Source organism: Typopeltis vanoorti, chromosome 6, assembly GCF_054136105.1.
Source record: "Typopeltis vanoorti isolate ZY-2024b chromosome 6, IOZ_Tvanoo_1.0, whole genome shotgun sequence".
Classification (NCBI taxonomy): Eukaryota; Metazoa; Arthropoda; class Arachnida; order Uropygi; family Thelyphonidae; genus Typopeltis; species Typopeltis vanoorti.
In genome coordinates, this window is record NC_143554.1 from 135992686 (window position 1) to 136019274 (window position 26589).

At 35.9% G+C, this 26589-nt stretch overlaps 1 protein-coding gene across 1 annotated transcript in view; it reads left to right on the forward strand.

The window, feature by feature from the left end:
- The first annotated feature begins 725 nt into the window (after positions 1-725).
- The window catches only part of aop (ETS variant transcription factor anterior open), a 109162-nt gene continuing 83298 nt past the window's right edge, over positions 726-26589 (forward strand). The window contains exon 1 of the mRNA XM_090393731.1: positions 726-809. The gene's annotated coding sequence lies outside the window, so the exon portion shown is untranslated. The remainder of the gene's footprint in view (positions 810-26589) is intronic.

Genomic DNA, 26589 nt, shown 5'->3' on the forward strand with positions numbered 1-26589 from the left:
AATTTAATTAACGCATATAATTTATTATTATTATTATTAAAATATTAATGATGACGATATTAACCTGAAAATTAGCCTTAAAATATTAATACTATTAGTTTTAAATGTTCATAAGGGAACAATTATTATTCCTATTAGTGTAAGTCCGCACCATCGCCATTTCTGACGCCCGAAAAATGTACAAATTATACTGTAATATCGAAGAAAATGTTAGCAAAGAGGTGGTTTATTATTATTATTTCAATACTTGAAATCAGAAAATCAGAAGCTCATTGCATTTCAGGAAATCGAACCTGTAGATGTATATCCTTAAAAAGTGAGTCTAGAAGTAAAGTGCTTTACACATTAGGACTAATAAAAGTGGCACATATTAATGAATACAGTATCCGTCCTTTAGTTACTCAGTTTTTCATTCCTAAAATTTTTACTTGAAAAAAAAAAAAAAAAAAATGAATCCCTCGATAGCTTATTCTTGATCCAAGTACATTTAAAGCGATATTACCAGGATGAATATCGATGTTTACATCAATTTTTTATTACAGACACACAAACCACTGTATAGATAATTCAGATTCTCTCCCGGAAATTGTGAAATAGTAATGAAATACTGAATAAGCATTAAAGCGACCTCTTACGACTTCCTGTTCCTCCTAGACAGCAGTAGGTGAGGCAAGCGCTTAGGATGTTCGATAAAGTCCTGTATTAACGTTATATAAGAACCAATGATTATATTAAGGGAAAATGGATGTATACTGTTTTACTAGATCCTGATTTCTTACTTCATAACATTTGCTGAACACAAATCATGGGTAGGTGAGTTTTTATTTATTTATTTATTTGGTAACCAAATAAATAAATAAATAACAGCGTTTTTTCATTTTCTCTCTCTATCTATATAATGTACACTGACGTTTTAATAACTCAGATTTTTTAGTTTTAAGTGTTCATTTTCCTATTAAAAGACAGTAATAGTATATATATAACTCTATATATAGAAAAAAAAAAGGAGTTCATAGTTTTATTATTACGTAACATCTCCGAGGAAGTCCAAGGACTCATCGCGGGTGGACACTCCACTCTCCGTCTACACCACGTAATCCGCCTACACATAACGCCACTAATAAAATTTTTGTCTGAAAGTTGCGTGTGTTCTCAGACCGATTTGCCTGTATGCCGGATGAAAAAATGAAAAAAAAAATCGGTACTCACTTCAAATGGGAGAAAAAATATACATAGATAAACTAAAAATATATATACATATATAAACTAATAAAGTAAACGAAACTAAAAAGTAACAGTCGCAAATGCCAACAGCAGTAGGTTCTTAAACGAAATCGAAAGTCAATCAGTCGCACACTGTTAGTTGAATATCGCAGTTCATATCTTTCTAAAGATTTTTCGAAACTATCAACCGCATTCTTTTTCATATATGTGCTTATTTATAGTTATCCTCAAAAGCCATCGAAATTATAAGTACTTGGTTGATGATGCAGACAATTCAATCTAATTTTATCTACTATTCCTTTGTGGCAGTGTCACTCTCAATGTAAAGAATTAAAACATCGCATTTTTAATGCAATATAAATAACATTATTTTTACTAGGATTTCTTTATTGTAAGTGAAACTGGGATTTTCAAAATAACCTATAGGTTCTTAAAATCGAATGCATTTATAACTGTTAATTAATTTAGGTAGTTTTTCACATTAAATTTCACATTTCACAAAGATTCAAATTTAAGTGACGCAATGTATGTATGTGCATTCCTTTGAAAATAAATCAAACAAGTTAGGAAGCACGGCGATGAATGAAGGACACCTGTTGACGATAGGCTAAATATGTAATCTGTCCACAGGGGGCGGCGGGAGATTCTTAAGATAATAACCACTTTTCTTTTTCCGCAACTCTGCAGACAGATTTTTCGCCCCCAGCTCTCTATTAGTTCCTAAGAGATAATGATACTTCATAAATACATTCCGAGTGGGTTTGATAAGCTTCGCTCTGACTGGAGCTGTCTGTTGTATGATAGCTAATAACCCTTTGTCGTTTTTAAGGATAGGAGAGAGTATAAAATAAATAAAAAAGGAAAGAAAGACGTCTTTTTAAAATGTCAGTATTCAGAATATGAAGTAATGCTTTTCTTTTTCTTGTTCTTCTATTTGTCCAATTGTTGTTAAAGATTACGCCAGTTCCTTATGAGAAATGTAAAAAAAAAAAAAAAAAAAAAGATTGCACAGAATAAGACATTTTAGCAATAAATCAGAATATAACGCCATTTGATTGTGAAAGTTAGAAAAGTTAGTTAAGCAACCTACTTCCCCCAAAAAGGAAGTCTTCAATCTCCCATGAGATTTCTGATAATATGCCGACATGTTTACACTGATTGAGATGAAACGAAAGGAATGCGTAGTACAACCAAAAAGCTATATTGCATAAACTGCATTTCATATGCAATTTTTCATTTTTGATACTATTGAGAAACTTTTTCAAGAACGTTTGCAGTCGGTTCCCAAGTTAGTAGATCGTTGGAGATGTAACTGGCCTTTTCCCTCCTTCTCAGGAAAGAAACTTAGGTTTTTAATCAATTCTGAAAAAAAAAGTAGCATCTATTCGGTAATATTAGTTAGGATTAGGAACATAACATGGCTGTTTCGTGCAGTAATTTTGTCTTCTTTTGTCTATGCATGCCGCTAGAGGTCGCACTAATCTTTGTCAAAGACAATAATAGAGACCACCTGCCAACATAGGAATGAAAAGGTTTAGAGGATGCATTATTATTTTTTTTAAAACTAATTTATTAAGTAGTAAATGTATGAAAAGTATAAAAATATATAAATTGCTCTAGAATTTAAAAATAAATATAAGACGTGTTAAATTTTTGGCATAAATTTGCTGTATTTTATGTGTATTGAATTTCATATTTTAATTTCGACTAGAAGTGGAGATTCGAAGGAAATTCCCTGGACATTAGAAGACATAAGTATTCGTGTCAAAGTACATTCAGTACGCTATCGAAATTATATGATTTACATGATATTGGTACTTGTAGTTTCCCCCGTGGCATTGCCAAAAAAAAAAAAAAAAAAAAGACTCTCTTCACTATTCGGAACTAACTGGAGAAAATTTCATTCATTTCTTTTCAATTCGAACACGTAGAGATCGCGAAAATTAAATATTTTTCCGGCTCTTATCCGTATGGACTGTTCCAATCAAAAGTGACATTGCGGAAGTTAAAACACAGGCAACTAATTCATTAGTAATTGTTACGTTGGTACTTATATCCGGGAATTCAACATACAACTACAGTAAGCATATCAAATGTATGAATAGATCTGAAGCTCTTAAAAGCTTTGGATGCTATGGAATAATGTGATTAATCAATATGCTTATTTTTGTTTTATCATCGCTACAATAAAGTATTACATTTCATGTTTCTATCTATTTTTTATTTAAGGTTCAAAATAAAGTTTATAAGGAACGGGTTTTTTTTTTTTTTTCATTTTACAATAAACAACAGGTACATGATCGTCTGCTTATTCTAATTCAACTGAGAACTGTAGTTATTTGTAAATAACAGTTTTTTTTAGCAAAAATGTTAGAATGTTTGCGGAAATATAACTGTTTTCAGATAATAAGCGGTCATTTTATTTGATTATTAAAAAAAGTGACAGAGATAGAAGAAAGAAGGGAAATAAAACGGACTCGCTTTCTGCTTGGTACCTCCACTTATTTCCGTCTGTAGCAAGTAAGCAATCAATGGTAAAAGATAATAAGTATTACTTGGTTCGCTACTCATCAACCTTTGCTATGCTTAGGGTCTCTTTTTTTTTTTTCTTCTTGTCATCAGACCATTTCCGTTTGCCCATAACGGGAACATTTCCTCCTTAACCTAAATATTTCATACTGGAAACAAATCCGGGTCAGACTAACGAAAGAGGATTCACCTGTTAGCGGAACAAAGCTTCTTAGGAAGAAGGAGGAAGCCAACTTTTTTTTGGCGTTCCAAGTTCTCTCTCTCTCTCTTTTCTTCGCCTTTCTCATTCTCTTTCTACTAACCGAAAATGACTTTTTCTGTGTAATTTCATTTTCTTCAGGGGTAGTACTGAGAAGTTTTTTTTTTCTTTATGTATTCAGAATCTGGGTACGAGATTAGATGTAAATCATTTTGTCCAGGTAGCGTGTTTACAGGAAGTTGCTGTCACCTCGACATGCCGCAACCGCCTACGGAAACTTAACGAAGCCGGCAAAACTGAAAATGTCAGGGACAGAACAAACAAGACTCCTGATGAGGAAGTAAAAACCTGCCGATTATCCTCGAGGCAAAATAGTTCGTGCAGGAACAACTCCGCGGGTGTGGACAGTTCCGAACCAGTGCGACGCTGCACTGATTGCTATAACTCGTCCGCCTTCTCGATCTGTCGCTTTCATTCTTGTCTGTTTCACTTCCGGTCATACTCGCCAATCTTGCGTGATGATTGGATGCTCATTCCGCACGTGCTCGCATGTGTGTGTGTGTGTGTACGTACAATAGGAACGAATGCATGGTTTACCAGGTACATGAGATCATCTTTTGGTATTAGGGAAAGAGTAAGGTGTCCCTGATTTTTCTCGGAAAGCAGAGGTATCGGTAACATTTGTGCGGAATGTCTTCTTCTCCCCCCCTCCCCTCAATATTTTCCTCTTTATCCTTCTCACATCTCAACCCGGCGAGAAGATTCATGTTCGTTTCTTAGAAATCCGAGAGTGTCCATTTACAAGAAAGGACGCGGGCGTCCTGGAAGTGTAATGGAGAACATAATAGATGCGATACAACACGTGGTTAGGCACTACCAGGAATGGTAATTCTCGAGTTCCGCTCATTAGTAATGCCCTTGGTCATCTAGTCTCATTCGATCATAGAAATTGAGCCGAGACATGTAGGGAGGTTGAGTAAATTCGTTTCTTACCCCATGTTGGCTTGATCCAATTTTTTTTTTCTTTTTTTTTTTTGTACTTCCAGGGAACGTACAGTCGATTTTCAAACGCAGAGTACGTATGTAGCTCAGTGTGTTAGGCTTAACCATTAGCTCTCGTCTAGCAATATTTTTACAATTAAGGCATTCACTACAAATCTTGGCTCTTTCTCAAATTCAATTTAAATTTCTTTTTTTCTTTTCTTTTTTTTTTTTTTTTTTTCATTTTCAAGGAAATGTTTGAAAACACGAGAACCTGATTGAAACGATAAAACTTCGAGAATAACAGGATTCCAATTAGTCATGAAGGAGTATGACCAAGTCTGCCTCACTCTTCACCTATCGTCTTGTAAAAAAAATGGAAATAATAAAAAATAAAATAAAGAAATGAATTTTTAAATATTAACCCCCCCCCCCTCCCACGCACACTAGTTACAAAACTTATACATAACCGTGCTGTGGTGGGGGTGTTAAGTGTTTAAGGAGAAGGAAGTCATCTACTTGTTTCTTGAGAAGTTTGGATGCAGTCGTTGGGAAAAAAAAAGCATGGAGAAACTTTTTCCAAAGCACAGAAGAGAAATAGATGGAATGAAGGAAGAAAATGCTAAGTTCGTTTGATGTGTGTGAATTTGAACTATGTATGAATGTTGACTAGTATTCCTGCATAATTGGAGGACAGCGAAGGAGTGGTAGTGGCCAGTTCGGTGGAGCAACGTCCATGAAAATACCTGTAAAAAAGCATCGTGCAGAAAGGATTTGAGTTTATAAAGTGTTAAGAGTTGACAAGGAGAAAAAAAGGGTATTTTGAGCAAAAAGAATACCAAGTTTTTTGGAGACTGAGGAAGCTATGGAGAAAAAATTGAACAGTAATTTTTCCGATGCCTCCACTCCAATATTACTGTGATCTATTCATTTAGAGTGTCTACTCACTAGATCATTGTTTCTCAAACTGTGGTACATGTACCACTAATGGTACATTACGTTATTTTTGGTGGTACAATTTTTACACAAAATATTTAAATAAATGTTCAGAAAAATGTATTTATTACCCACCATTTACTATATTTCATTATAATGTAAAAGTTTCATTTACGAATATAAATAAATAATATAAATTTAAAATGTTTTATTCTTTGATTATAAACACTCCATTTGGGATGTATTGATTTTTAATCGGGAAATGCTTTTATGGTGGTACATATATTTTTTGATTCTTATTTATGTGGTACAAAATTTAAAAAGTTTGACAACCCCTGCTCTAGATAGTACAGGCACTCGAACTCGGTGATTGATTTTTGTAGCTATGCGGATTTAAGCGAACTAATTTGGTGGTTACAATTTTACAGGTTATAAACTAGACCAAAAAAAGTATTTCTTTTGGACAAATTTGGAGAAATCTTTTAAAATGGCAACTTCAAAGAACAATATGCATAGGCTACTGCATATACTGAGTCTGAGAATGGACACTTGCACACAAAATGATTTTCATGCGCACACAGGCTGGATAACATTTGAGAGAATATTAAGAGGCAAACACATAAGTTTCTCCAAATCTTTCCGTGGCCTGTGGTTGAAGGTGGGTAAGGTCAGTAAGAAGGTTGGCTGTAGAATGATATTGAAGGAATTCATATTGGTGCGCACTCGTTAACTGATGGGTATCAAAGGAGTGAAGAAGAAGAAGCTGGTAGAAGAAGAAGTTGATGATCTTCTCCAATTACTTTCCAAAGTATTGTGGTGAGAGTGGCAGACTTTTATTTTCCTTTTTAGGGATAGGCTGGATAAAGGCTTGTTTTCATGATAGATAATAGATGACATGGGCGTCCGCAGAGAGGGGGGGGGGAACGGGACACTTCCTCCTGGGATCTACTTGTGAAAAAAAAAAAAACAGAAATTAAATAATTAAATAAAAATTTATTGATCTAATTATTTGCCTCCAAGCTTTGCCTCCCCCCCCTGGAAAATTTTCTGCGGACGCCCATGACAGATGAGTATGGCAGTTTACATAGCCGAGACAGGATGGGTATAGGCTCCCCAGCACACTGTAGTACAGTTGGAGGGATACCACCTGGACCAGAAGATTATTGGTATGAATGCTATATAGTATTTGTCTGTTGTCCTTCTGACGAATGATCAGCCGAGGTAGGTCTTGGAATAGTGTGAAGGAATTTTCGTTGTTTTGCAGAAATATCGAAGATGTTGGAGATGTTGTTTCATCAGAATGAGAGAGAGAGAGGTGTAAACATGGTAGGATAGACGTTTTTGCTCTATAGCCTTGACCAGGGACCAGAAGCTCAATGTTATTTGAGCTTAAGGCAAGCTCATGTGGAAGTTTTATTTTATTTTATTTTTAATGGAATTTTGTTGTTTCGTTAGATTTTATTTTATTTTTTATTTTACCGTAGTAACTGTATAATTTGTTATACTAACTTTCATGCAAGTAAAATGCTGGGGAAATTAACAGAGTAGGAGAATTCGGTTAGGAGTAAAGGACTTGGAGACAAGACTCTCACCAGGAAGTATCTAGAGAATACCATTCCAAGTGTGGCCTCGACAGTTTCTCTAGGAAGCTGCTATGTTCGGACTATTTCCATGAACAACCTGGCAAAGTAAGCAGCAGCAGAATTATTCACCAGATGATCAGGAAGAAGCCTCTCGAAGTGTTACCAAAAGTTGTTCTGTGAACTATCTAGCGACTGGCCTGGGAAAACCATTTTACTGTTGTATTCCCTCAAATAGAGACGGTACTGACTCTTAAGTTAATTAATTACGGTGTGGAAAACCAGCTCAGCAAGACCATCACGAATATTGTATGTGAAGAAAGAGTAGGGTTGGAAAGTTGAAAACTCTGGAAGTTAAACATGACAGTAGCTACTGCACATCTCCATTAAGCAGGGAAGAAGTAGTTCACCAGGAGAAGAAACTCATCTATTATCCCAATCAGGTTTTGGGATTCTATTTTAAAGAGCTAGCACAGAAAATCTTCCATTAAAGAAGCTAGTTCTTTAATGGAAGATTTTTTTTTGAGAATCCTATTTTATGTCTTATATTGGTTGCTGTTGTAATATCCTTGTTGTAAATCATTAAAAACTCAAAACAATACAATTTATGATTACAGAAATAAAGATTATAGATCCGTCATTATTTCATAGCCAAATGACTCGAATAATCTGAGGTTTTTGACACCATTCGTAAAGCGCCAAAGAGCATTTTTTTTTTTTAAGGTTTAGAAATGGAGATTTAAGTTTTGTTTAATTAATTAATTTATTGAATATATTTTAGAATCGTATGTTCGTTTTGATTCTGGATATTAACTGTTATTATTCAATACATTACTATCAAACTAGACGAATTTAAATTCATTGATGCATATGACAAAAGCAGAAATATATTTTCCCACAAACGTTATGAAGAGAATAACAATTGGCATTTTACATCATATAAGATCTAGTATACTATACAAAGCTGATTAACATTATACAAGAATACTAGTGCTAATAATAATAATATGAGTAATAGGTACATGTTGCAAAAGGCATCAACACATTTTCTATTTTTATCCGTCAGTATGCAAATCTTATTTTTAGATTATGTAAATTAAGGGGATATTAAACCCCACATTATTTCAAAGCTGAATAAGAAACTCAAAGATAGGAATCAAAGAGTTTCATGCCGAATTTAAGTAATTTATTTTTAGATTCTGGCTGGACAGATTTATTGGAACTGAGAGCTTAATACATTACAATAACACCATTCTGTCTCAATGGAATTTCATGAGATTTAAGAGAGACGCAAGGAGATACCCATGTACTTGAATTTTGATTTTGATCAATTTATTTTTATTGCCAAAATGATCGAATAATTCGTTATTGAGTGCAACTAATGAAATTTGGGATTTAGGTTATCTATTCTAAAATTGTCGGGACGTTTCAATTATGTCCACAATGCATGTCAAAAAAAGAAAAAAAAATGTAGGCTAAATAGTTGTGATAACGAATGATCTCACTATACAAGATTGCAATTACAAAATGCGCTTTTTTATCATAGTTTGCAATTTTCTTCTAACTTATTACTCGTCGTCAGAAGTAGGTGTTTTAATTTCGTATTGCGCCTCTGTGGCGCAGTGGTGTAAACTACCATCCTGCTTACTGGGGGCATGAAGTGGATTAAAAAACATTCTATCTTTGTTTTCTAGAGCAGGATTTCTAAATTATTTTTTTTTTTAAACTGCTAAACCTATGGTGTTACTAATGAAGCACTATGGGTTTACAACCTTTCGAGATGGAATTCATGTGTGTGTGCGTGTGCGCGTGCGTGTTAAAAAGAGAGATAGAGAAAGAAATTCACTCACCTCTTGAGGTCTAGGCTGCAATTAACAAAATGCTATTTTTAAAGTTGATTACTTACTTCGTAATGACCTGCAAAATTTCACTGAAATCAGACAAAAAAAAAAAAAAAGAAAAGAAAAAGTTTCTAAAAATGAAAAACTGGTCTGATAAACACCAGAATCAAAGTAGTGATAGAGGGAAGGAAGCAAGTCAGGAAGGAATGACAAAAACAGGTTGTTATATATAGATATATGACGCGTTCAATTCTTCTGATATTTATACGAATCGACTAGGATGTAAACTATAAAAAGAAATTTAGGAGTGCACTAGTTGAATTGTACAACCGGAACTTATAACTTCATTTCTTATATTTCCTCATCGTTTTTTTTTTAGAGTTCTCTGAACACGTGCTTGTAACAATGGACTTCCAGTGATAATAACGTCTGAATAATTAATAATGATTTCCCAATTCACTTGTAGTTGTTCTTAGAACTGCCTTTAATCCATACATTGCGCTTAATCTTTTCCTGCTATAATGTACATTATTTTTTAATTTCATTCGTTATCTTTTCTGTAAGCATTTGATTAATCAATCCAGCTGATAATGGGGAAAAAATCTACCGCACTATTAACAAAGTTTCTGTGATTCACGCGTAAATAAATTACATCATGCATGATCTACTTCATGATCAAGTCCACCCAAGGTACAAATGTATTATAGGTTTACTAATAAACTTTCGTGAGCGAGAACCACAAAAAAATTAAAAAAAACAAACACCCATTCAGGAATCTACACTTAAGTAGTGCATATATGTGTATACGAGGGTGGTCTGAAAAGATCTCGGCCTAACAATGAAAAAACGAATTTGCAATTTCAAAATTATTTTTATTTTTCAACATAATTTCCCTTCAGACTAATACATTCATTCCAGCGATGCTCCAGCGCCATTATCCCGTCCCTGTAGTGGTTCTCAGTAAGATCTGCAAAATACTCCTCTACAGCTGCAATCACCTCTTGATTCGAAGAAAAATGCTGACCAGGGAGGAAGAGTTTTAGTTTTGGAAAAAGAAGTCAGAGGGAGCCAAATCTGCAGAATATGGTGAATGTTCCAACAATTCATAGTGCAGATCCCTTAATTTTCCCATTGCCAAAACACCTTTGTGGGCAGGTGTATTGCCCTGATGAAAGATGATTTTTTTTATTCTGCAAACAGGGTCTTTTTTCACGAATATTTTCGTCTAGTCTGGTTAAAAGATCGGAATAATATTCCCCGGTTATTGTTTTACCCTTTTCAAGATAATTAACAAACAAACAAAATACCTTTAGCATCCCAAAACACCGATGCCATGACCTTTCCTGCAGATGGAATCGACTTTGTCTTCTTTGACGCTGAACAACCTGCTTCTGTCTACTGTTTTTGACTTGAATTCTGGCGTGTAATGGTGAATCCAAGTCTCATCCATAGTAATAAATCGACGCGCAAAATCAGTTTTATTCTTGTTAAAATGCTCCAAGCACTGTTCAGAGATTTTCATGAGACTGCGTTTTTGATCTACTGTGAGCAAATACGGCACCCATCTTGCGCAAAGCTTTTTCATATGCAATTCTTCATGCAAAATATATCCTACACGTTCTTTTGAAATGCATATAGTCTTAGCAATTTCATGCATTTTGACTCGTCGGTCATCCAATATCATATCGTGCACTTGATCAATAATTTGGTGTTGTTACACTTTTTGAATGTCCTTCACGTGGATCATCTTCAAGGCTGGCACGGCCACATTTAAACTCGGCAGCCCATTTAATTGTCGAAAACGAAGGAGAAGATTGCCTATAAACTTTTATGACTTTTGAATCAATTTCTTTTGGTGTTAAACCCTCTTTTACAAAGAATTTTATAACCGCACGATACTCAAGTTTATCAATTTCAAGGGATACAGACAACACTTTTGCTTTAGATAGCTGTATAAAACAAACTCGTTGATAGAATGATTTGCAAGTTCACATGGATGCTTAGGATAGATGTACGAACTTAGAAGAAAAAAAATCTTGCCGATAGTGATCTATTTATGGTTGAGGCCGAGAACGTTTCAGACCACCCTTGTACATTCCTGAAAATTAACTCAATGTAAATGTCGAAACGTAGAAGAATCTTAATTTGATTAAAGTCGTTTATCTCAAAACGGAGTTGATTCCATAAATCTATTATTATTATTATTATTATCTGAGACCACAAGGGAATCAAGGACTCGTCGAGGGAGGCTATTAATCACCCAAACCAACTGTCATACCTTCGCTTAAATTTATTCACGCTAGATGCATTCAGTACCCTTAAATGCAAACTAATCTACTCACTTAATGCGCTGTGAGAGAAAAACCTAGCTCTAACCTTTTATTGACTGCGAACAAACTTAACTTCCATGGATGCCCCAGTGTTCTCTCTCTCCACTTTCCATATAATGAAAATTTTTATCATACGATATCCTCTAACACTCATTCAAAAGTTTATAGACTTCTATAATATTACCCCTCCTCCAGTTAACCATTGTCTGTAATCCACATACTCGCAATCTGTCCTCACAATCATCATCAAATTCCTTATATGTATCGTCAGAGACATACAGGATCGTATTATAGTAATACATGAAAACTTACATAATTACTACCTTCTTAACAACAATTTTCTTCCGAATTAGCCTGTTATCTCTCAACACTCCAATATTATCAGATCTTATATTTCTGTCTTCTAAGGTACTTTTTGTTATATCAATCCACCTACATCATGATCTTCCTCTGGTATTTTTCCTGAATTCCTGGCAAAGAGCACTTGTTTAGCTAATCTTTCCTCTTGCATTCTGTTTAAGTAACCATACCACCTGAGATTAGCTCTGCTAACACATTCGAACGCTAACAATGTCAAGTTCCTTCATAATATCCTCATTTTTAATATAAAATTACCATTGATCCCATCTGTTCACTCTCCTAATCTTTCTCAGAACTGTTATATCTGTGGTCTCCAGTCTTTGATCGAGTTTTATTTCTCACCCAGCTCTCAGATCTATAAGTTAAAATGGTTTGAACACTGTCTTTTGTACGGCTAGTTTTTTGTTTAGACTAATGTCCTCATAATCTAAATCCCATAATACGGATATAATCTTTGTAACTCTTCTTTGCACCCTTTTCACAGCTTCTTTATCCCATTGGAACTCGGGAGACCAAATCTGAGCACAATAATCCAGATGCAGTTCTATCAAGGTCTTATAAAGAGGCAACATGCCTTCCTTATCCTTACATATCAAGATTCGCTTCAACATCGCAATTATCCTCTGAGTTGTATTTACAACTTTTGCTATGTGACCTTTGAACTTCAAATTCCTCTCCACCATTATGCCAAGATTTCTAGCGTCATCAGTTTCTTGTAGCATAATCCCGCTAATATAATAGGCCGCTGGAACTCGAATCACGTCAAAGTGCATAACTTTACCTTACTAACATTAAACTGGTAGCCATTTTCCTTTGCCCAGATTTCCAGTCTATTTAAATTATTTTATAATTGCTGAATGTCAATAGCATCCTTGATTGCCCTACCTGTCTTCGTATCATCAGCAAACAATTGCAAATGTGATAAGACTCTGCTTGATGTCATTAATGTATAGATTGAACAATAATGACCCAAGGACTGAACCTTGAGGTACATCACTGGGCACCTTAAATCTGGCAGATTCACACCCATTGTGTACTACTTTTTGAATCTGTCTGTCAACCATCCCCTGATCAAAGTCAAGAATTTATATTCCAATCCCATATTCTCCAGTTTATGGAATAGCCTTTCTTGAAGTATCTAATCAAATGCCTTAGAAAAATCCAACTCGGCAGTAACATTGTTATAAAATATGAGCAAATTGCTAAAACATGACCTTCCTTCAGTAAACCCATGCTGTTCCTTGAGTATAACATGTTTGTCTACCCGTTTCTTTATGCGAGTTCTTACCAACTTCTCTAAAATCTTCACTACCACACCAGAGCTACTGATGGGTTGGTAGTTAGACATATCATAATCGTGCTGATATTCCATCTGTCCCTATCGACAAATTCTTATCCAGGTGATGTAACAGCTCTTCCACCTCATTTGCATGCACCTCCAACTCTTCATCTTATGTTGGAATAACACTAGTAGCACTGTTCACCATGTTACACACACCTGGTTGATATATCTTAGAAAGTGATCACTCATAATTGAACAATCTCCAGCTTCTGAAATTCGAGTATCATCATATAATGAGTTATTTACTGCACATCGATATAAATGGCTCTAGGTTCAACTGCCTTGATAGTGAACGACATCAGTTATACAAGAATGTTACTGAGAAATGTAAAGACTTTTTTTTTTTTTATCGTTTTCATTCCTGTTAAGTATTAAAATATGTAAACTGTTACGTTAGTTTTAAACCGTCGTTTACGTTTTTCAACTAAATTGATTTCCAGAGAGTTAGTTAAACAATAAATAAATAAATAAAAGAAAAACAAAACAGCTATTGTAATGATAATTCCAAGTAACCGGCAATCAAATTAACTCTATGGAACTTCTTTCCTTCATTGGCTGGGAGCGAGGCTACGTATCTTGATAAACTAAATAGCAGACGAGATAAAAGACATTTATCTCGTCTGCTATTTGTTAATAAATGTTAACTTAATTTAATCAGTTATTCCAACTTAATGGTTAGTAATTACTAATATGTAATAAATTACTAATGCAAGTCATTAGTAATTTTAATAAATATGAATATGCAGCATAATTAAAATCACTATCCAGGTTTCTACCAGTGAGTGCACATGACGTGTATATTCTTTATTTCACAATTATACCAAGTTCAAAATAAAACTGATAAGCCATCTTTAATGACTTCCAAGCGTGCTGATTTTGAAACCAGCTTTTACGTGAAGGAAATATTTTCTCTGGTAAGTAAACAACCATGAGTTAACCTTCACAAAACTAGTATATTTAATCATTGGCCACTGCAATTTAGCAGGTGCCCGGATTTTTTGCAGTTGCACGCTATTTCATTTCTCAGAAATGTAGGCATCTCGCCAATGAGGTTAATGTCTTCTTTGTTGTGTTACTAGGGGTATTCGATTTCTGAAAATTTTCCTCATCAATTACTGTGCTTATTTGACTATATCTTCTTGTAAACATCTTCGTTTGCTGAATAATTATCTTTGAAGTAAATGTATGTCGATTTTGAATTGTTACATTACTAATTTACTTTGCATAAAAAAAGGATTTTAGTACGTTACTATACATTCCTTTTATATATATATATATTTAAAAATATTTATTGTTTAATTTAATTTAATAGCTTCTCTTTTCATAAATCAATATTTCCAAAAGACCAGATACTTACTTTCCTTAAGCCTAATGGCACTTCTTCCAGATACGAAAGGCATCTGTCGATCATAATTCATTGGACCGATCTGATTGACTACGGTCTATCAACAGCGCGCAGCGACATCTTTAGACAATTAAGGAAAAATATAAATACGCATAAATTTTGAAAATCTTTACGCTAATCGATCTTGGGGAAACAGGACCCTTTGGACTAGCTCGAACTTTTTTTTTTTTTTTTTTGAGTATCAATCCCATTTTAACAATAGAAAAGAATTTTTAAGAATGCACAAGGAAACTATTTTAATATTTTTTTTTCAAGGTTTAGTAAATGGTGTTGTGGAATTTTGACATCCCACACAGTGTAAAAATACGGTATGAATACCATGATTATAATGTCACATTTGACAACACTGCTTGTCATGAGTCGCTTGGCTGCTCGTCTGCGCTGTTAGAAAAAGCGAGAGAGAGATGAGCAAGGTTTTCTCCTGGATTCGTGCTGGCTTCTTTGTCATAATACTTCATAGAAATGTACTGCGAGTTCGATGGGACTTTCCTAAACCGCACAGGTGTTCACTTCTGTGTACTTTCTGGAATTGCTAGTTTACTGATGCTGGCCATGTAACCACACCGTGAAGATGGTAATCTCGACGATATTGCTACAACTGCGTGACTAACTATGAGCAGTAATGCTGTTGGTCACAAAATACCCCGAACCGCTTACAGGAAAAGCCATGCATTCTGCAACAACACCAAAATCAGTGAAGTTCAAAATCAATATAAATAAACTTACTTACATGGTAATTAATTATTGATATTTTTTAAATATGTCGAGTGGTTAGCATATCCGCCCTCCGACCAACAGGACGTGGGTTCGAATCCCATTGTGTGTGGATATTTGTAAAAGCCTGCTCTAGAAAAAAATATACCATTTCTCATTTATGATGTGTATAAACTTATATGGCCTTTTTTCAAATAAATATGAATTAGTCGACCTCATGCAGAGGTGATGGGGTGGCCCCGCATATAGGTAAATTGGCCGAACGTCCAGTGGCATTCGGTAGATGGTCTAGTGTGTGTGGTGCAATAGGTGGACAGTAGATAGCGTAAGGTACAGAGTGGATTGGGCAATGTAGAGGGTTGTGTGATATAGAGTGCCCTCCCGCGATTACTTTTTGTACTCTTTGGAAGTATCATGTAATAAAAATATGTTATAGAAACAAAACGCTTTGCATGTTTTTTAGGTTTGCTTGCAAGCGAAAAGTACCCGTTTACTTCGTAATATCTAACAGTCCTTACATCGTCCATACAATTAAAACTGTCCATCTAACAACGAGAAATTTTAATTTTTAAAATCGGACAATAATTACAACCACTTTACCCGAAGACGACCAAAATACGTTTTTCAGTGCGCCAGTTACTATGACAATAGAACGAAATTCCCCTGTATGACCCTTTACTTTAATCTGGCCTTCGGGTTATTAAATCGCGTGCAGTTAGCGTACTCGCTCACTGGACGCGAGATTATACTCACTGGATCACTTTATATTTTTTTTTTTTATTAAGTCGTTAAGTAATTTTCATATCGAAAACGTGCCAGCAATGATATGTAGTGGAATCACTACTGTAGCACACTTTCCAAAGTGGATGGATAAGTTTAAGTGACCCATTTAAGAAGAGCCTTGTTAATCTCTCTCTCTCTCTCTCTCTCTCTCTCTCTCTCTCTCTCATATACACACAGTTAAATGCAGCATACACATTAGCTTTTAAATTTTAAATGCATAGAACTTGCCTCACATCTTGAAACCAATTCTCTGTTTTTTGCATATCTCGTGGATCTTGATGCACAAGCGCATTGTGCGTAAAACTAGTGTGAAATTTCTGAGTTTCTATAGTAACAAATCGGTGATGAAGCTAGAATTCAACAACAAAGAGTTCTAATCAGCTACCAGTCCGCTACATCTCACCTATATCCAACACTCAAGAGAGGTGGGGTTATTTTTGTTTAACACTTTCCGTGGATTAACACTTTCCGTGGATCGGTCAGTCACTTAGCAGCGTGCATTATCTACAGCAGGGTTTCTCAAACTGTGTTCCGCGGAAGGTGAATAGGTGTTCTGCGAGAAGTTCTGGAATTTGTCATTTTAGTTTTCTAAGCCTTTTTCATGAATAAATATTTTATAGTTGAAATATTCTGAGGAGAATAATACTCGCGAATATGCCAAAAAGCTCAAACCCAGAATCCATAATAACATCTGTGTATCGTTAATTTTCACACATCGAAACATTTCAACATTTGGGAAAGGGAATAATGCTGTTTATGAAGGGTCATAAAAATTGCCTGCAAGCGGATTATAACAATGGTATACATAAAAATATAACGGAAAAACTCACGTAGAAATATTATTTAATGGTATAATTTTCGCCCGTGTGTCACAGGCATCTTCAGTACAATTAGGGACAAAAATTAAACATTAACTGACAATTCCAAAAAGTGCCACCTAAGTAGCTGGTGTAAGATAACTAAAAAGGTCAATAACTTTCCTAAAAAAAAAAAAAAAAAAAAAAAAAAAAAAAATTAATACAATAAAAAGTTAGGAAAGATTAGCTGATTTGTAAAGTACTATCTCCCATAAAGGGGATAGACGTAAGCCGTCGGATCTGTTTAAGTTAGGAGAATGAAGTAGAGTTTCACATGCTTCTTTATAAAGGCGTTCCATGAGAAACTGACTTTTGTGAAGAACTCTTGTCTTTTTCCAATGAACTCTGTGTCTAGTGAAGATGGCATGTTCTGCAAGTCCAGACTTTTCAGGTTTAAAGTATTCAATATAAGATTGGTGTTCTTCTAGCCGAATGGAGGCAGATCTTCCCGTTTGTCCGAAATAACATAATCCACAAGAGCACGGAATCTGGTAGACACCTGGATGATTGAGATGTGGAAGCTTGTCCTTTGGAGAAGCGAGAAAGGTGGAAACCGTTTAGAAAAATCTCCACCTTTCTCGCTTCTCCAAAGGACAAGCTAAGAGGTCGTCCTCGCTCTACCATGGAGCACAAAGACAGATTTTCGGTTATAAAAGCAATACGCATTCGATAAACCAGTGTTGGTTAGCTCGTAATTCGGCTCCATTGAAACACAGGTAGGTGGCTATTTCGACAAACTATGGAATGACATCTACAGCAAGTAGGCCTGTAGTCTGAGCCCTTTATCCACAGCTCATCATAAAATACGTTTTCAGTGGTGTTGTACTCTTTACAGATGAGAATCGTTTTAGTCTTTCCTCTGATACTAGACGACACTTGATCTGGCGTGAAAGTGGTACTACTTACCCTCGCGAGAATGTTCTTGAAAGGAATATGTACGACAGTGCTGGAGTCATGGTGTGTGAAGGCATTATGCTTAATGGACGCACCGAGCTATAAGTGCTGGGAAAAGGGACTATGACTGGTGAAGGTCTGTTCGATTCAATGTCATGTTCGATTGTTCCGTGGTGCCGTAGGAGAAGAATTCGTTTTTATGGATGATAATGCCACATCGTAAGGAGCAGTGGAGATACTTCTGGAGACTGAGGATGAACAATCGAATCGAGTGGTCAGCACGCTTTCCAGATCTAAACCCCATAGAACGCTTTTAATACTCAATAGAAAGACTCATTACTACTCGAAATTCCCCATCTAGAAAATAATTAAAAGCCTTATTGTTGCTCTGAAGGAGTGGGCCAGTTAGCCTCAAGAATTCATGAATCACTTGGTGCTAAGCATGGTACGACGTTATGAGAGCTACATTATAGTTTGGGATGGACATATTCCATAGTAAAATCTCTCTCTCTCTCTCTGCATTGTTTTTAGTAAGCACTGTTACATTAATTCCTTAAATACGCCCTTAAGAAATTGTAACTTTTACCAAAAACGTATTGCAGTTTAATTTGTATTAAATTTATAATTAAATTAAAATTAAATTTATAACACATTTTTGTGTAATATAATTTATTAGTACGCTGCGATAATAAATTTATGTCCACAATGTGGTCATGAAATTTTTTTTTCATATACAGATAAAAATGTAGTGCGTCCTTAAGTTTTGGACATCATATAACGTTCTATTAACCGCTCTATGATAGAGCAGTTGATACTATTTGCATAGTGTGTTTGTGTCCATTAATTGTGTGTGCGTGTTCTCCAGATCGCACCTGTAATTTTTCTTCACTGTTCTTCCAACTGCCCTATGGAGGAGCAACTTCTCTGTATTACGCGTCATGTGTGGTCAATTCCTAGTTTTTAAGACAGAAAAGCAACACCTATCTCAGAGGTATCCGGTGCGAGTAATCAGAACTAATTTAACCTGCACAATATGCAGAAAGTTTTGTCCTTTTATATAGAATGCTGTCAGGTATCCATGATCACTTAAAGATTATCTGCACTCCATCATCACACAACTTTTTTTTTTGAAAAGGACTCGCTTCCTAAATGCTCACCAATAACCAATCAAGAGTAGTTCGGTGTGTGTGCGTGTGCGTGTGTGCGTGCGTGCGCGCGCAGTGCAAACTAAGATTCGCTCCCGAGTGCAGTTGTCCAATTATAATTGATGGTCCTTTAACATGGCACTGAAGATGAGCTGTTAGATATCATGGAGGCGGAAAAGTTTTTCTTCTTGCAAAACAGACAAACCGGCCACTGAATAAACGCACACGTAATATTTCCCTTTCCTGGTCTAAGATGAATTGATGTTAATTCTGAACAGATCAATCATGTTGACCTGTTCTAGTGGCATTGGATTCAGGTATTGCCTAGAATTACGATCCAGGTTGCTAACAAGCTAAAACGTGAACCCAGTATGCTGTGTCTGTTTATTCGCGTATGTTCTCCATGTCTTGTGGGATCAGAAACACATATTTTCGGAAGGGAAAAAAAAGAAAAAAAAAAAGTTCTGCCTCCGGTATGAGGCTGGCTAACTATTACTTGAAAGCACATATAATCTAAGTCTCGAATCCTGTACGTTATTTGAAGCCGCTTGCATTTATTTTATTTTTTTAAAATGCGCTATCAAAAAAAAAAAAAAAAAAAAACCCTCCAAGAGTTTTTATTCTTTTGGGATTGGTGCGGGGTATACTCTTGATGTATTTCATCATATTTTTGTCTTTGTTAGTTGTTTACAGCAGTAGAAATTGTCCGATATTCTCCAAAATCACTTGCGAGAAGTTGAGGTTTTATGCTTCATAAACCAAGTGACTTAATGCATGATACTTTCATGTATCTTGCATTAAGTCACTCTTCCTGTTCATTTTCAAAACTAATTTCTGCTCAAGTGAACACAGTGTTAATTTGAATGCGAAACGTTAATTAAATTAATGTTTGATTTTGTATTTCGATTACATAATTAATTGATTGATTCTATTTATTATTATTTCACCAACAAAAACAACAGAACTTTTCCATTTACATACCCAAAGGGTCAAGACGTGTCTAACGAGCAGTCACTTTCTGAAAGCAGATCAAAAATATGGAACAACTCACCAGAGAGAGATGTTAGCAAAAATTATTAAACAAACTAAAACTCGTTCAAGCATGCATTTTACAGAACACTAACTGAGAATCATTGACAGACGTTAATGATCTGTATATAGAGATAGAATTTCTTTGAAAGCAGTCCTTTTAGTTGATGTACTTTACCTGTATTTTTTTTTTTTAGTAGTATTTTATTTTATAATACATTAAGATCGATAGGTTTCGCTGGTGTCGTCATTTTTCAATATTACAGTGAATAACATTTAACTTTTATTAAGATATATTTTCTAAATGACAATTCGCCCACACTACTGTCGATAACTAAATTAAAATTAATTCATTTTAACTTAAGATTCTTGTATATGACGTAATCTATTATTTCAGTAATTGAACTTTAATCCATTCTTAGTTATGTATTTTGAAAGTCTATTTATTGTCATTCTCAACTTATAATTTTGCACCATTTTGTCGCTTGGTACCATAATTTAGATAACTTGATAAATTAAATTAACGATCTTACATTACATTCAAATCCATCCAGTCAGCGCAGAACTATTTTTCTCCTGCATTGTGATTGGTCCTCATGATTATCAGACGATGTTATATAGTATTATGAATATGTTCAGCTCAAAGCTAATACGTGTTATTCGTGGATAAAAACAGGAATGATATTAGATCCATAAAGATCTGATAGTTGAAAACAGACAGGCTTTTTAGGTCACTAACGTTATGAATATGCTTTTGATCCATAAAATCGTGTTAATGGATTCTGCTTTTCTTTATCGTAAGAGTCGTATGAATTTCTAGACAAGTGTGTACGTGTCGAAGAAGTGCCTGTGGTTACTAAACTAACTACTCACAGGTAAGTGATCTGTATTTATATTAGGCCAATTCGCTAGGCCTAACTGCAATTGCTGACTTATTGTTCTAAATATCTCGCAATGTGTGAGGTATTTAGAACAATGATGATGCTTATATTAACTCACTCAGCACCAAAGGACGTCTAATTAGCATACTCAAAAAGTTACTAAAAAAAGTTGAAAATGATTGGCCCGGCAGTCTTAATTTCTACTCCTTGCCAAATGAAATTGAAGAGTGCGAAGACAGTCCCCAGACTGAGGAGAAACTCGATTTGGTGATTTCCCCTACTACAGACTTCGATGAAACTCAGGCTCGTAAGAAACGTAAAACCTCTGACACTGAACCTCTCATGGATTTAAGTATGGAAGAGGACACCCTCAGCCTTGATCACACTGCCTCCCCCAAAGAGAGGGTACCTCCGATTGTCCTACGGGGAAAAAAAAAGGAAGTGGACACAACTGAGATCCATCATGTCAAACCTTCAGATACAGTATATCTCGGCTAAAAATACTGATGATGGCGTTAGGATTCAGCCTACTACTGTGTTAGACTTTAGAAAACTAACTAAAGAGCTGGATTCAAACAATATCCAATACCATACATTCTCTCTTGGCTCGGAACGAAATTTGAAGGTGGTTCTAAGGGGTCTTTCAGAGGATATAACCTCTGACGAAATAGAGGCTGACCTCCGCCTCCAGGACCTACCACCTATCAAGGTCCCCAGGATGACTAGAGCAGACAAAACACCCATGCTTCTAGTTTTAATATATTACATCAAGTCTACAAAAATATCTATGACCTCAAATCAGTATATGATCTTAGAATCACTCCAGAGCCTTTGAAAAAGAAGGCTTCTACTGGACAATGCCATAGATGCCAAAGATTCGGTCATGCACAGAGACTTTGAAAGCAGAGTTCAAATGCTTGAAGTGTGCAAAAAGCCACCCTACCAACACATGTACAAAACCAAAAACTACTCTGGCAAAATGCGCCAACTGCGGCGGCCCTCATACTGCCAATTATAGAGGTTGCATCCAAAACCCGAAAAACAAGCAGACGGAAGCAAGCAGACTCTCCTCTCCCCATAGCAGACCTATCCCAGAGACCACAACTCCACAGTCCCCCACGGACATACAAAAACGCTCAGAAACTCATCCTCTGCAACCAGATATCTCTAAAAGATCATCTGAACAGAATCAGACAAAGACATATGCAGACGTAGTTCGTGTAAAAAAGTTAACCCAGGAAAAGGTTCAACCAGCTCCACTATCCAATTTGACAGCTATCATCACTGCCTCTCTAGCATATATGCTGCTGGACTTTAGTAGATCTAACTCCTCACCTTCCACCAAAACTTTCTAAAGGATACACAAACCATCATCTCAGCACTCACTAATGAACAGTAACAAAATTTAAACCAGACTCTCTAGAGATCATCGCGTGGAATGCGAACGGCCTGAGGAGTAAGATTTTAGAACTCCAGGATTTCGCCCAAAGACATCAGCTAGATGTCCTTTTACTAAAGGAGACGCACCTAAGACCTTCAGACAACCCCAAAATTTGTGGATATCAACTGTACACAGCCGATAGACTATCCCACAGAGGAGGAGGCACGGCCATTTTCATTAAAAATTTCATCTCTCATCACTCTATAAACATCCCTCCTACCAACCTCGAGGTCACCGGCATTGAGATTCTCACGAGTTCTGCTGGCAAATTAAAAATCTTCGCAGCATATAATCCTCCACAAAAAATATTACTGTTCTCTGATTTGAACGCCTTATTCGATACCGGAGAGAGAGAGCCTATCATTGTGGCAGGTGACTTAAATGCCAAGCATTCAATCTGGAATAGCCGTTCCACCAACAAAAATTGACATATACTACAAAACTATGATGGATTCAACAACCTGCTTGTAATAGGTCCCGCCGACCCCACCCATCACAACACTTATGGTCGGGCTGATGTTTTGGACATAGCCATACTGCAGCATATCAGACTCCAATAGAGTTTAATGACAATTAATGACGATCTATCATCAGATCACAATCCAATACGGTTAAAATTGGGAAACTTTGAAAAATTATCCCCCCCTCACTCGTTCATTTCTTGGGAAAGGCTCTCCAAGGTACTTCCGAAATATATTGGTCCTGTTCCCATCATAAAATCAAAAGAGGAAATTGAAACAGTCGTTAAAAATTTAACAGAAAGATTAAAGCTGCCTGTGCAGCAGTTACTACAACCGCAACTACCCGCAAATCCAACCACTTGCCAGAAGATATTATGAATCTGATCAGAGAAAAAAACAAGGCAAGAAAAAGATACCACAACACCAGGGCGCCGCAAGACAAACGGATCTTAAACAGGTTCAACTCTGCAGTGAGAGATGCCTTCTCAGCCCATAGAAGTCAACTTTGGGAAGAAAAATTGACCCCCATCTCTCCTGATAACCACTCCATATGGAATCTCATCCGAAAGATTAAAAACAGAAATAAACCTCTTTCCCCCCCTCCAAACAGGTTCAGGTCTCATCCACACTGATGCCGATAAAGCTGAAGCAATAGCAAATCATCTAGAAAAACAATGTAAACCTGCATACGATCACCTCGATTTTAACCATATATACAAGATCCACCGTAACGTCAGATGTTCACTCAAATCTTCTATCACATATTCCATTCAAATTGCACCCACCTCACCTGCTGAAATATATGATATTATTAAGAGGTTTAAGAACAAAAAGGCTCCTGGACCTGACGGTATCTCTAACAAGGTGATAAAGCTTCTACCACGTAGAGCTATTGTCCATCTGACAACTATAATTAATTCCATCCTTCACTACAAACATTTCTCTTCCTACTGGAAACTGCAGGACATAATGCCAATCCATAAACCTGGAAAAGACTCTAGATTGTCTCAGTTACAGGCCAATCAGTCTCATCTCAAATCTCGGCAAAATTGTCGAGAAGATAATTCTCACCAGACTCCAAGATTCACTACACCGACTAAATATCCTGCCTGAGGAGCAGTTTGGCTTCCGCCATCTCATAGCACCATGCAACAAATACACAGATTAGTGGAATATATCATCACGGGTTTTAACTGGCGTCAATGCACTGGGGCTGTTTTCCTTGACATAGCGAGTGCATTTGACAAGGTTTGGCATTATGGTTTGCTATATAAACTTATATCATCTGGTATACCAATGGGAATCATTCATCTAATAAAGGCATACCTCTACGATAGGCGCATGCAAGACAGGATGTGTGGGGTGGTTTCGACACAAAAGCGTATCTTGGCTGGAGTTCCACAAGGATCCTTACTAGCACCGATTCTATTTTCCTTATACTTGTGTGATATCCCGCACAACCCATTGTCTTCAATAAAAACCCTATACGCAGATGATACAGCGATATTGGCCAGATCTTTAAAGTCGCACCTAGCCATCAAGAAACTGCAAGAAAACCTATCAGAAATTGAATAATACTTCGCCAAATGGCGACTCCAAGTGAATCCCCCAGAAAAGCGTTGCCGTCCTGTTCTCTAGAAGATCTTTGCTTTCTAAAGAAGATATCCTCCTATTCAAGACAAAAATCCCATGGCTAACTGAGATCAAATATCTTGGAGTAGTATTAGACAGAAAACTGACGGCTCCCATATCAAAACTCTGTGCAAACACATTAAAAACCATAGCCCAGCTCTATCCGCTAATTAAGCTGAGCACCAGAATCAAACTACTCATATATAAACTGATGGTTCGTCCAATACTCATCTACGCTTCACCAGCCTGAAGTCATACCGCTAATACTAATATTCTTAAGTTACAATGTGTGCAAAACAAATGTCTCAGGATGATCTTGAACGCTCCATGGTTCGTACGAACTGTGCAACTTCATCGTGACACAAATGTCCCATATATTTACACTTTCTTGCAGACTATAGCAATCAAATTCTTGTCAAAAGCATCTGCGCATCCAAACAAACTGATCCAACTGGCTGCAGATTATGACGCAATGGATTATTTCAAACATAAAAGACCTAAAGCTATCCTAAACTTCAACACTGAGGACTAATCTCCAAGCCCACTCAGGGCGAGCAATTAGCTCATAAACTTTCTCCACTCACAGTTTCTCTTAAGATAGCGGGGAATATGAAAAGCTTTTGCTTCACCCCTTATGTCAGTAAAGTTGAAAGTTGAAAGTAGATCCTTAAAGATAATTAGAAGGATTTAGATGTGCAACGTTATTTTTTTTTCTTTTATTTTCTGCTTTGAAGGCTTCTCCGATTAATGAAAACAAAGCATTAATTTAAATAGCGTTTGAAATTAGTTTCAAAATTATAAAGTTGCCACATTTTGATTTCTCGAAATTGTAGCATGATGAAGGCTAAGTTCGTGGAATTTGAACAGTGAAACATTATGAATAGAGAACACTTTGTATGATTTTGTGCGTGTGAGAGAGTGTAATATTTTTGTGTATACATTGAACGTGTTTCAGCACACACAAAAAAAACCTCTCTATAGTTATGCCTTCCTTGTTCATTCACTATCTCAAATGACACTACTGTTTAGATAATGTTCTTCCTGTAAAATATATATCTAGGGTCAATTCCCTTGTGATAATGATTATTATCATTCGAAATCCAAGGTTTATATGTTTATTTCTCATTGCACATTTTTAACCTTTTATTAAAATTCCGTTGTAACAGTTCATAGTTCGAGAGAAGATCGATAAAAATTAATCTGTTCCTTGAACACCTGCCTGATATCACTGAATAATATTAAACAGGAATGTAGCCAAGACGGTGCAGAACAGAAGTCCTTTAGATCCTTTAAAATTCCGATGTTACCATTTTTTCAGTGCAAAAATAAAATAAAATAAAATTTTAAATTAAAAAAAAAATCAGTATTATCTATATTGTAGAAGTTCATACGTCCAGTAGCTCTCTAAACAGTTACTAAAAACACCCTTGTTTTCCCCCCCCCCTCCCAATTTTCTGGATATGCGATATGCTCCTCTATCTAAAACATTTCTGTAAAAAAAAGTTTTTTTTTCTTTTTTTTTTTTTATGATGGCAAACTTTTCAAAACATTATTAAAAATATATGTCATAGTTTATTCCATTATTCGTTAGCTTTCGATACCGAATTTATATTAATTTTCACTTTCAGAACTTTTTTTTTTCTTTTCAGAATTTTTTTTTAATCTTTACTAATCATACTCTGAAAAAAAAAAAAAAAGATGGTTATAATTTTGCACAGAAACGAACATTACTAACTGCGCAGCTGCAGTTGACTTCATTAAAAAGAACATATAATACCGATTGTAGCGGTTTCTTCTCATTGCTACTTTGGGGAGTTCCCTAACAATCCGGATATACCAGCAGGAGAGCGGAAGTCGAACGCACGGTCTGTCATTAAGAGAAATGGCACAGATACCTGGTTCTGGGGCGGAAGTCGTCCGCCCGAACGCTTCACAATTCACCTGCTTACAGGTGCGTCGCTAGGTACGTGATAAACGATGGCGTGCATCTGGTCAGTGAAGACTGTTTTAAGAGTTTCGTTTTAG